Source organism: Lissotriton helveticus, chromosome 2_2, assembly GCF_964261635.1.
Source record: "Lissotriton helveticus chromosome 2_2, aLisHel1.1, whole genome shotgun sequence".
NCBI classification, from domain to species: Eukaryota; Metazoa; Chordata; class Amphibia; order Caudata; family Salamandridae; genus Lissotriton; species Lissotriton helveticus.
This window is the reverse complement of record NC_136060.1, coordinates 242443520-242455637: the sequence shown is the minus strand read 5'-3', so window position 1 is coordinate 242455637 and position 12118 is coordinate 242443520. Positions and strand designations below refer to the sequence as shown.

Genomic DNA, 12118 nt, shown 5'->3' with positions numbered 1-12118 from the left:
CCACATGACTAACAAAGTGAGCCCATACCAAAGCCAAGCGGCTTCATGGAAACTCACAAGAAACCAACGGACCAGAATGGGACACCAATGAAAGAGGGCAAACCCAAAAGACCAGATGAGTGGAAGGATCACCCAAGAGAGAGGCAACTACGAGCAGGAAGAACGAGCCCGGGACAGAGAGACACCTGGAGGGCCGGAAATCCGGACCCTTGAGACACGTAGTGCCACCCAAAAATCCGCCCTAACCAAAGGCCGAAGCAGGACCACATGGTGCCAAAAGCAACAGCAAACAGGCCCCAGAATAGAAAGCAGACAGCCGGTCGAAACACACCAAGACTGCCCAACGGACAGGCAAAAGCGACAGCGGAGCAAATGCCCAGCCATAGGAACCGAAGAAACAGAGGGCATCCCCACCACGGCGACCCAACCAAAAAGCCACAGCAGAAAAGAGACGCCGTCCAACAGAAACACAGCAACACAGCAATACCTCACGGTGGACCACCAACCGCGAGAGAGCGGAACAAGAAGCATTCAAACAGACTGGCAGGAGCCGCAAGAATGGAGAGGGGTGCAAAAGGAACCCAGCACGCCAACCGAACAAACAAAAAACCTAAGGGCGCCACAACCCCACCCACCGGGAAAGAAAGATACGGGCCCCAGTCGCACAGAGGACCCCCCGGAAGGTAGCACAACACCAAGGAGAGAACCCAGGCAGGCATAAGGCAAAACAGACCCAGGAAGGCGCAATAAACGACACCGAAGAGACCTGGCCACCAAGGGAACCCAACTGGCCAACAGCGAATAGTGGAGAGCCTATAAGGCCGCCCACGGAGCCCGAAGACCGGAAGGGACCAGGCCCAAGGCAAAGCCACCAGAAGGGAAGCGAATGTCCACCAGAGGCCCCCATGCAGAAGAAAACACACAGAGCCCGGCACGGAGGGAAACGCAGCACAGAGGTGCGAGACCACCCCGCACAGGGACCAAGCCAACCGTCCCAGGAATGTGCCACAAGAAGGAAGCGAGTCGCCGAAGAGAGCACCCAGGGGGCCACACAGCTAGCCAACAACCAGGCCCAGCTCACCCAAATAAGGAAGAACCAACAGGAAAAGGAGCACACAGGGAGGAAAAGCCACAGGCAGAAACACACCAAAAGTGAGAAGGACAGAAGACCTGGGTGAAACAAGCCCGAGCCATGACAACACTCCCAGGGAGCAACCTGAGCCAGCATGCCCCAGGACCCCAAAATCAGGGACAAAGAAGAAGAGGATACAAATTCCACACCGGAAGCGCAGGGCCCCACCTGGAAGAGGAGAACCGGGAATCCCAGCACCACCAGACACCCAAAGCACTGCTGAAAACAAAAACAACCAGAAAGCCAGGGCAGGACACAAAACCCGCGCCCACAGAGGCATAACACGGATCATTGAGCAACAGCTCCCAAGCACACTAACTGCAGCAGCAGACGCCAATGGAGAAGAACCCAGTGGAGCACAACAAACAGGACAAATGCCCTTGCCAGGCCAACAAGCCCAGAACCAGATGAAGAAAAAGGACCCTAGGAAGCGCAAAGCCGGGAGCCCAGACGGGAAGGCTGAAGAGCCAACACCGGGGACACAAATAAACCCTACAGCACCTGACGATCCCAGGAGATCTCCCATCCAGGAACTAAAGAGGCCCGACCCAGCTTAACGTCTGAGATTAGACAAGATCATGTGCATTCAGGGCGGTACGCCGTAGCCAGAATAAAAGCGACCTAGGCAAGGACAGCACCATGCTAAAAAGTCAGCAGGAGCAAACCCCGCAAACCACCCGGAGCATGAAGCAGGGGAGAAACTGCCCAGGAGAGCAACAAGAAGTCCCAGCAGGGCCGGGGCAAATCCCAGACAAGCCAAGGAATGGTCGACAGAAGGCAAACCAACCAACCCAGCACTGACCGGGAAGCTACGCATGACCCAAGGGATGGCAAAGGCCGTCATCACCCGGGAAGGGGAACCCAGAACAGAAAGACCACTTGCCCATAAAGGAAGTGTCCGAAGACACGGAGTCACAACACACGCAATACATGGGCCCCAGAGGAGAGTTAGCCAGAGCACCAGGTAGACCCAGCCGGTCACCCATCAAGGTGCGAACCATTCCAGCTCAACTGCTCAGAACAGATGAGATCAGATGCTTCTAGGGTAGTAGGGCCATAGGGCCCTGGAAGACCAAGTACAGTAAACTGGAGGATACAACCAATGTCAAGGCACAGTACCCCAACACTGTGGCAGCAAGCCTCACCTCTGTGTACAAAGATACTTGAGAGGGTGCCACAGAGATGAAGGAAGGGGACACCCAACTACCTCACTAGATCATCCGAATGCAATCTAGACAACAATAGGAGAAAGAGCCCCATCTCAACCAGAATCCCCCACAACCTTGTGAAGGGGATGCTAGAAAAGAACGTGAACACAAACCAGTGGAGGAAGAGACCTCAACCACTAGCCCACAGTGACTCACGGACAAGGGAAGGCACAACAAGGGCCCGCATGAAAACAAGCCCAGGGAAGCACAACAAAATCCCAGACAACAAACACAGAGGCAGCATGCAAGAGACCACCTCAACCTAGGCTCCTGAAACACACCCATAAAATGCTGAAACACTTACTCTGCCATACCGGTAGACGGACCCCCCCTGCATCGGGGCCAAGGAGTCCAAAAGCAAGCAGCACAGCGGAGAGCCACACTCTCGCCGCAACTTAAGCAGACGACGAGGAGGGCAGAAAAAAACACACAGCGCCTCCGCCCAACACAGCGTCCCAAGCAAATAAAATGAAAAGGACTCGAAAATTTGAAGAAGCCTACACCAGGAGGGTAGGAGCTACTAAGAAAGTTGACAATTATTGGAAGTTTTTTAATGAGTTGGAGAAGATCAAAGAGAGATCATAATACTGTAAGTTTTTAACTAATCTAGAGTTGTTTTCTTTTTTCAGGAGACATTTGCATTTTTAGGTGATTGTATTGAAGGTGTATTAGCAGGAATTTACTGTTAAGAGTACACTAGCACTAGCACTTTATTGATATTGCACTTTAGGCCTAGTAGGGTTTCTTGATATTATTGTTATGTAATTTGGATAAATTGTACTTTGTACTTTATCTTGTGAATAATCACAGGATTAGCTGCTTTAACTTTTTATAAATTGGCCCTTTGCACTTTCTAGGGCGAATGATCATAGGTTTTGCTCGGTGAATAACTATAGGACTATTGGCTATAGCTTTTTATAGATCTGCATTTGGCACTTTATAGGATGAATGATTGTAGGTTGAGTGATTTTATCAGTGTTCCGGTCTTTGAACTTTAGGCGTATTTGGAAACACAGAGGCCACCTCAACCAAGGCTCCCGAAACACACCCATAAAATGCTGAAATACATACTCGGTCATACCGGTAGACGGACCCCCCCCTGCATCGGGGCCAAGGAGTCCAAGAGCAAGCATCACAGCGGAGAGCCAAACTCTCACCGCAACTTAAGCAGACGACAAGGAGGGCAGAAAAAAACACACAGCGCCTCTGCCCAACACGCGTCCCAAGCCCCAGTACGGACTCGGAAACGTGAAAGAAACAGACGAGGAAAAATTGTCAAATCCCAGTTCGCTTGTGCACCCACACGGCGACCAAAGAGGAAGCCCGAGGAAGGAAGGACAGGCGCCAATAGCAGCCCGTCACATCAGAAACGCAGAAGCCAACAGCCCCTGGAATCCCCAGGAAGACGCCCAAACAGGGATCAAACAGGCCAAACCCCGTACAATCAAGGAGAGCCGGAGGAATAGACCGCAGGCCTAAAGCCCCAATGGATGGGCTACCACCAGGATGGCCAATAATGACAAAACACAGTTCCACCAGAATGCGTGCAGCACTACACAAAGGAACCCCCAACCCCAGAAATGAAAAGTGCATTTAAAGCACAATTTGGGAATTATTTAGCTAAAATCACTAAAGCATTGAAAAGGGGCAATTTCAGTGCTCTATGTGCTGATTTGGAAAAAGGACAAAACTGGGTTATGCCATTTTTAACGATCTATGAGTTCAAAGATACAACTTTTACATAGCTTAGATGATAAATTATTCCAACATTTTGTGAAACACTCTAAACAGATAAACTGAATAAAATCATGCAATACACTTGAATGTGTCAGTCACTGTTATTTCCAATGGCCGAAGGGGTTGGGGTTCATAAATATTAGAGTATTCCGTTAAAGTGATTACTTTTAGAGAAAAAATTGAAAAAGATGATTACCAATTGGGCTTGTTACTATAACTTACTCCCCTGTAGCTATATGCAGAACCCAGAGCGTCCGCCTCCCACCCTTCCGATCCGAAGCCACCAACATCATCTGCGGCGTCCCCCAGGGCTCATCCCTGAGCCCGACACTGTTCACCGTCTACATCGCCACCCTTGCACAAGTGGCACGCCATCACGACCTCACCATCATCTCCTATGCCGACGACACCCAGCTCATCCTCTCCCTCACCAAGGACCCACACACCGCCAAAACAAACTTCCACGAGGGAATGAAGGCCGTCGCCGACTGGATGAGGAGCAGCAGTCTGAAACTGAACTTCGACAAGACGGAGGTCCTCATCCTCGGACCCACCCCCTCAGCCTGGGACGACACCTGGTGGCCGACCACACTGGGAACAGCACCGACACCCACCGACCATGCACACAACCTAGGATTCATCCTCGACTCTTCCCTCTCCATGTCTAAGCAGGTCAACGCCGTCTCCTCCTCCTGCTACAAAACCCTCCGCATGCTCCGCAGGATCTAAAAGTGGATCCCGACCGAAACAAGAAGAACGGTGACACAGGCCCTCGTCAGCAGCAGACTGGACTATGGCAACCCACTCTACGCAGGAATCCCAGCCAAACACCTACGACGACTACAACGCATCCAAAACACCTCCGCCCGACTGATCGTCAATGTCCCCCTCCACAGCCACATCACCCCCTACTTGAGAGACCTACACTGGCTCCCCGTCGACAATAGGATCACCTTCAAGCTCCTCACCCACGCACACAAAGCACTCCACAACGCCGGACCAGCCTACCTGAACAGCAGACTCAGCTTCTACACCCCAACCCGCCAGCTCCGCTCCGCCATCCTTGCCCTCGCCGCTGTCCCCCGCATCCAACGAACGACCTCCGGTGGCAGATCCTTCTCCTACCTCTCCGCCAAGACCTGGAACACCCTCCCTACCCACCTACGGCAGACCCAAGACCTACTCGCCTTCAGAAGACTCCTCAAGACCTGGCTCTTTGAGTAGTAGCGGCACACCCCTCCCCTCAGCGCCTTGAGACCCTCACGGGTGAGTAGCGCGCTTTACAAGTACCCTGATTGATTGATATATGTGCAAATATTAGACATTCAGAATAGTTTTGTTAAACTAGTCCTCATACAGTGTGTACCAAGCCAGCTTAACTACTGCTAGAGGTGTTGGGTTGCGGGAGGAGTGGGGAATTCTCCGCTCAAGAACATTTTGCAAAAAGAAAGACCAAAATGGTGTACAACACATTTTCCATTACATATTTAGCTGTATTAACTTTCAAAGCATAGTAAATCGTAAATGATCTCTTGACCTGACATAAGCACTCAGGCCAGAAAGCATCGAAATGTCACACAAAAGCACTCATGACAGAAAGCATCGAAACCCCACACAAGTACCCAGGCCAGAAAACATGGAAATCTCACACTGTACTCAGACCAGGAAGCATGGAAACGTCACACAAAGGCACCCAGGCCAGAAGGCAAGGAATTCTCCGAAACTCTTCGTTCCCTTAATTTTATCTCGCACGTTCACTCCCCTACGCACACCCAAGGTCACACCCTTGACCAGATCTGGTCCCTTAACTGTCCTATCACGTCCCTATCTGTCTCCCCTTGTCCCTGGTCCGACCACTCACTAATTTCTTTCTCCTCTCAAATCGGCCCGCCCACCAAACCCTCGCACCCTAAAAATATCTGGGAAAGATCCTGGGGTCGGGTGGATGTAGCATCTCTAGTTTCCTCTCTCCCCGCTTCCAGTCCAGTCGTATCTGGCCTGTCCTCCTCAGATCAAGCCAACACCATCAACTCTTGGCTTCGCTCTGTCGGCTAGTCCATCGCCCCACTCAGGCGGGTCCCCCTGTAGACGGACGAACGACTCCAACCTCTGGTTCAACGATGAACTAAAATCACTAAAACTTTCAGTACGGCAAGCAGAACGGGCCTGGAGACGCCAGTACTGCCCCAAATTTAAAGCTAAGTTTACCTCCCTGTTGTTGCAATATAAAAAACTTATTGTTTCCACTAAAAAGGATTACTTTTCTGCCAAAATCCTAGTCGCGGAGAATAAACCCAGAGAAATTTTCTCTACCGTTAACAAACTGGCCTATTCCGATACAACTACCCTTAAGCCTTCTCCCTCACAACCTTTATGCGACTCCCTGAATTCTTACTTTCTGGAAAAAATTGCAACAATCAGAGCTAATATTTCCCCCCCATCCCCTTCTTTCCTTATCCCGCCCTGTATCCCTACAGAGGCTTGTCTGGACTCATTCCCTCTACTTACAGAGGAATCCTTTCTCTCCCTCCTGCCTTTGGTTAAATCCGGCTCTCCACTTGACCCATGCCCTGCCCATGTTCTTTCTCACATTTTCACGTGTTGCCCTCTGCCCCCGCTTACCTTTCTCAACTCCTCCCTGTCTCAGGGCGTGGTTACCCCTGCTCTTAAAGCCGCGATAATCCTCCCCATTCTCAAGAAACCTGGTGCAGACCTTTCCGACCCCGCCAACTATCGCCCTATTTCCCTGCTCCCCTTTTTAGGGAAAGTTTTGGAGCGACATGTCACCAGAGTACTTACCACCTACGTGGAAGAAAACCGTATCTTAGCTCCTCGCCAGGCCGGTTTTCGCCCAGGTCACTCCACCGAGTTAGTCGTGCTCTCAGTACTCGACAATCTTAGAGAGGGATTAGACACGAACATTCCCCAGGCCTTGGTGCTACTTGATCTTTCCGCCGCCTTTGGCATATTGGACCATTCCATCTTACTTTCCCGTGTCAGGGCGGCGGGGGTCGGTGGCACGGCCTTGGTCTGGCTGTCCTCCTTCCTAAATAGCCGCACTCAAGCGGTTCGTCTGGGAGACTTTTCGGCTGAACCCCGGAAGGTGCCATGCGGGGTCCCTCAAGGCTCCTCCCTCTCTCCCCTACTATTTAATTTGTACATAGCCCCCCTCATCTTTGCACTTCAGCAAATGGAGGTATCCGTTTATAATTATGCGGATGACCTCCAGCTCATTTTTTCTCTTTCTCACTCCCCTGACTCTAAATCTAATTTCCAATCCACCATGCTCTTTATCCGGGACTGGATGAATCACAACCACCTGAAATTAAACCCAGATAAAACCGAGTTGGTCTTGACAGGTGGTTGCTCCAGTCCCTGGTCTCCCCTCTTCTGGCCCCCTTCTCTCGGGCCCCCTCCCTCTCCTTCCCCCGCTGTCAAAACCCTCGGCATTAAACTTAATGACCAACTCACTTTACATTCCCAGGTGAGCTCGGTGGTTTCTTCCTCTTTTTTGTTTCTCCGCACTATCCGAAGGGTCTCCCGGTTTTTCTCCTTCACAGCCCTAAAACTTATCACACTGGCTATGGTCGTCTCGATTGGACTACGCCAATTCCTTCTACTACGGCATGCCTGCCTACAACGTTCGTCGACTGCAGTTGGTTCAGAACCAAGCTTCTCGTTTGGTTTACAATCTCTCCAGATCTCACCATGTCACTCCCCTTTTGAAATCCCTACACTGGCTCCCCATTCTTGAACGTTCCCAATTTAAGGTAGGCTGCCTTGCCTTTCAGGCCCAGTCAGGCTCTGCTCCTGCGTTTATCTCCTCAGAGATCAAACTTTACGTCCCTACCAGGGAGCTCTGCTCCTCTACCCTACATCTGCTGACCATCCCCCAATTCCGTCGGAAGAAATGGGGAGGCTCCAAATTTTCCACTCTTGCCCCCATATTCTGGAACTCCCTCCCAGTCCACCTGAGATGCATTACTCATTATTCACTTTTTAGAAAGGCTTTAAAAACATTTTTATTCGCCAAAGCCTTCCCCAAATAAATTATCATTAATCCCCCTTCCGTTTTTTCGTGTCTCTGAGGACTTGGTCTATCATAGCGCCATGGAACCGTTCCGGTGAACGCGCGCTTTATAAATAATTTAAAACTCAAACTCAAGGCATGGAAATGTCACATAAAAGCGTGGAGCCCAGGCCAGAAAGCATGGAAATGTCACACAAGCACCCAGGCCAGAACAATGGAAATCTCACACTGTACACAGATCAGGAAGCATGGAAACACAACACAAAGGCGCCCAGGCCAGAAACCTTATCTCATAACCCTTCAATTAGAATGGTATAATTGTCACCACACATATCTTTGGAAAAGGTTACCCCTTTACATTTGAAGAAGTGAAACAACTTTAACCCACGACATCTAAAACATAAGAACTACCACAAACTGATCAATAAGATCATTCTTAAACTTTCTACACCTCTTATACATTAACAATCCTCCACTCCACCCCCTTAAACATTCATTTGTTATTGCCACAGCCGAAAAAGCCTAGGTAAGCAGAGGATACAAGAAATACTGTTAAAATTAGCACCATCACTTGACTTTCATCTTCTTGAGATCTTCGATTGAATCTGCAATGTTTAAAGTCTTTTTCAATTATTCAGTCTTTTATGGGACAGTTGTACACCCCCTGTTCCCAGATCTACACCAAGGTTAGTGTAGATCGGGAAAAAGAGGGCACTTTGTGTATGTGTAATCCATAGAGGTAATTTGCACTTGCACATCGACAGGTTGCTTTGAGCATGCACGTCTTGCCCCCTCAGATTCTACGGTCATGGTGAGTGCCATGGGTATGCAGGCGTTAGTTCCAAAGCATTACTAATTAACAATGAGAAAAGCTGGAATGTGTGTCTCACGCACCTGTTCCCCTAATACAACACCTACAATGGTGGAACCACAACCAAAGACTTGGGCCAATATGACCTCATGGATACCTCTTCCCAGCAAAAAATGTGTTCAGCATAGTTTGCTCTTATCAATTTGGTGATCACTTCAATCAAAGAGAAAAAACGATTCGAAGAGCCATAGAATAAGTACTCAAAGCAACCGTGACAACATCCAGGAACCTGCTTCAGCCTCCCAGCACTCGCTATCGTTTCAATGTCCTCACAATCATGATTTGTTTATCGCCTCTCGCCTCATCTTCCAGCACCCTATGTATAAATCGAAATATACTGCACCTCACCATGTACATGATGGGGTGCCCGCCTGTCTATAGTATCGATGGACCAGCTTTCGCTTCATGTGAGCCTCTAGCGTGGTGGACTCATGAATGCAAACCATAGCGTAAGACTGCACTCACTCAGTGAGACTGCATGTGCTTCCTCCTCCTTCCCCAGCAATTCTTCATTGTTCTCCTATTCAATAAAAATGACTACTGAATTAAAGCGAAATCAATTCATATAAAAATGATTGACTGCACAAAATCAGATTTACTTGTGAAAATGTTGACTTTTTTTTTGTATGTTTTGAACAGTTTTTTTTGTAATTTTGATAGGTATTCAAAATTGCCCCATTGAGTTTGCTCAACTTGGCAGAAAAGTCCAGCCAGTCAGTTATTTGTGGAATCCAAGAGGTCTTGGGGATGGTGAATATTTGCATGAGATATAAAAACACCCAGCAGGGGATCATTAACAACATAACGATACCTAGATTGAGAGCTCTTGCAGAACACACCGTAAAACAACATTCTCACGTCTCCTTTGTTTACTGCTATCTGGAGAAGCAAGGCCAAAAGTTAAGTGCATGCAAGAATTTTTGCATACTAGCTGCGCCTACAAAAAACTGCATAATCGAGATGAGGTCTTTTTACAGAAATTGAGTTTTGACAACATTGATTCTGCTTCACTTCAATTCCAGCGATTTCATTCATGCATATCCCGCTGAACTCACTCTTTCCAGGACATTTTATTCACAGCTATTAGCATAGCAGAGTTGGGGGGGGGGGGGGGATTTCGCCATGCTCCCGCGTGGCACTCGGCCCATTTCTACATCTCTTCTATGCCATTCTCGTTCCTTAATCCATTTGGACACATGCTTTTCCTGTCACCATAACAGGGCAGCCCAGAGTACTTTGTATGAATTGAGGAAAGTAACTGAGCAGGACTGTGGGAGTCTGGGAGTGGGACAGTGGGACATGACTCACTGGAGAGGGGACCGGGGAGTCGGGACTCGGGACCACTATTAGGCTGCCGCGTAGCTTCATAACACTAACTGATTAGGATGCGGCGCCTGCCAGGCAATGCCTCACCTGGTGCTGCTTAAGCTGCCGCGCAGCTTTATTTTTTGAACTCAAGATGATTAGGCCTACCAGGCCTTACCTGGTGCTTAACTCTTTTCTCCGAGTCCACCTCAATGCGGCCAACGCCGTCACTGTCTAGGTCGCGCTACTTTGAACAGTGGCGGCGGCCGTTGAACCACGATACTCGCCGGTGCGGTGGTGAGGTGCGGCCGTCCGGGTATGCTGGGGTGTGGCAAAAAGAGGCAAATGCCTGCGCATTTGCATGCAATCCGAAAAAAATCTGCGCACGCAGCCGCGCACATCCCCAACCCCGTAGAAGACCAGGCAAAGCCCTGCCCAACTCAGTGCCCCGCCTACTTGGCCGGCAACACCGCTTAAACAGCGCGGCCACTGGGCCGGCCCCCCTGTACCTGATTGAGAAGAAGTAGTTTTAGTTAACTCTTGAAGAATTGAGAAGAACTTTAAACTAACTTGAACGTCGTGAAGACAGAATCGGAGTCACAAAGAAGTAGAAGTGATCTTCAACATCACCAGTCTCTCTCATCATCAAGCACAACCAGTACGTAACGACCAGCACTTGCGGTAGAGCAGCTGCACAGCACACACTCTGCCACTAATTATAAATCAATTTCTGACGTGCACTAAATGCGTGTAGCCCCGGACCTCATAATTAAGTGCCAGTGCCAAGCACCAGCACAAATTAAGCACTGGTCCCTAAGACACTAAAAATCCCTCAACCTCAGTCTTAATGAGGAAATCCTTGCAAATGGACTTGAATGCAGAGACACAGGCAGACCTGTAATTTTCGTTCAGAAAGTCACATAATCACAACTTTCCTGCAGGAACTTGTATCTTCTTTACCTTATACTGACAAGTTTATTCTCAAAGTGGAAAATGCTCTCGACAGCCAGTGTCCTCTGCAGTGCCCAGTTCGTAGCTTCCATAGGTGCAGCAGGGGCAGTGGCCCCTGACCCCAGAGACCTGATTGCCATATTTTTTAATTCATATTACAGCCAGGGGCTCATTTCCTTCTTTGCACTGGGGCCAAGGGCACACTGGCAGTGCTACTACTTCTCTGTCAGAATGTTTTACAATGGACATGCTCGTCTGGTGACCTTTCAGGGCTATGCACCCCACCTCAAGCAATGATGTTTCCTTACAAAATAAAAGGATGAAAAAACATCTTTTTTCTTGACCCTTTTTGCAATACCATTTTAACACATTGACACAAATATTGCACATCATTTTATCCCCATCAGCGCACATCGGTGTGAAGAAAGGTCGGTAGTGAAGTAAATTCCTGAGTCACACTCCACACATCAGTAGTGTGTCCTTTTTCACTGGGTATTTCAAAAAAGCCAGACTGTCCAGGCAGCGTAGGAATATGCAGTGAGTTTACCAAAGGGAGCAGATAAATTGCATTTTCTCTAAATGACAGCCCCAACAAAGAGAAAAACACCTTTGTTACAAACAACACAGCTCAAGTAGGCCAGGACTCCCAGCACTTCCCACCCCAACAGACATGCACCACATAAACTTCCAGCAAACAGAACCCTCCACGGGCATCCTTCAGCAGATACACGATTCTGACTTCATGCCCTTCCCAATCCAAGTTGCCACAAACTGCCACAAAGAGCCACAGACTGCGTACTACTTTAGCCTTTCCGAGACATCACCCAAAGTTTACACAGAACATCACATGCCTAACCAATCAGTAAACATGGACACCGACTGCA

General features: G+C 49.1%; 1 long non-coding RNA gene across 1 annotated transcript in view; it reads right to left on the bottom strand.

Annotated features, from left to right (window-relative positions):
- Nucleotides 1-10552, bottom strand: part of LOC144821788 (uncharacterized) — a 260761-nt gene extending 250209 nt beyond the window's left edge. The window contains exon 1 of the long non-coding RNA XR_013608438.1: nt 10462-10552. This is a non-coding gene — a long non-coding RNA (uncharacterized LOC144821788). The remainder of the gene's footprint in view (nt 1-10461) is intronic.
- Nucleotides 10553-12118: the final 1566 nt, after the last annotated feature.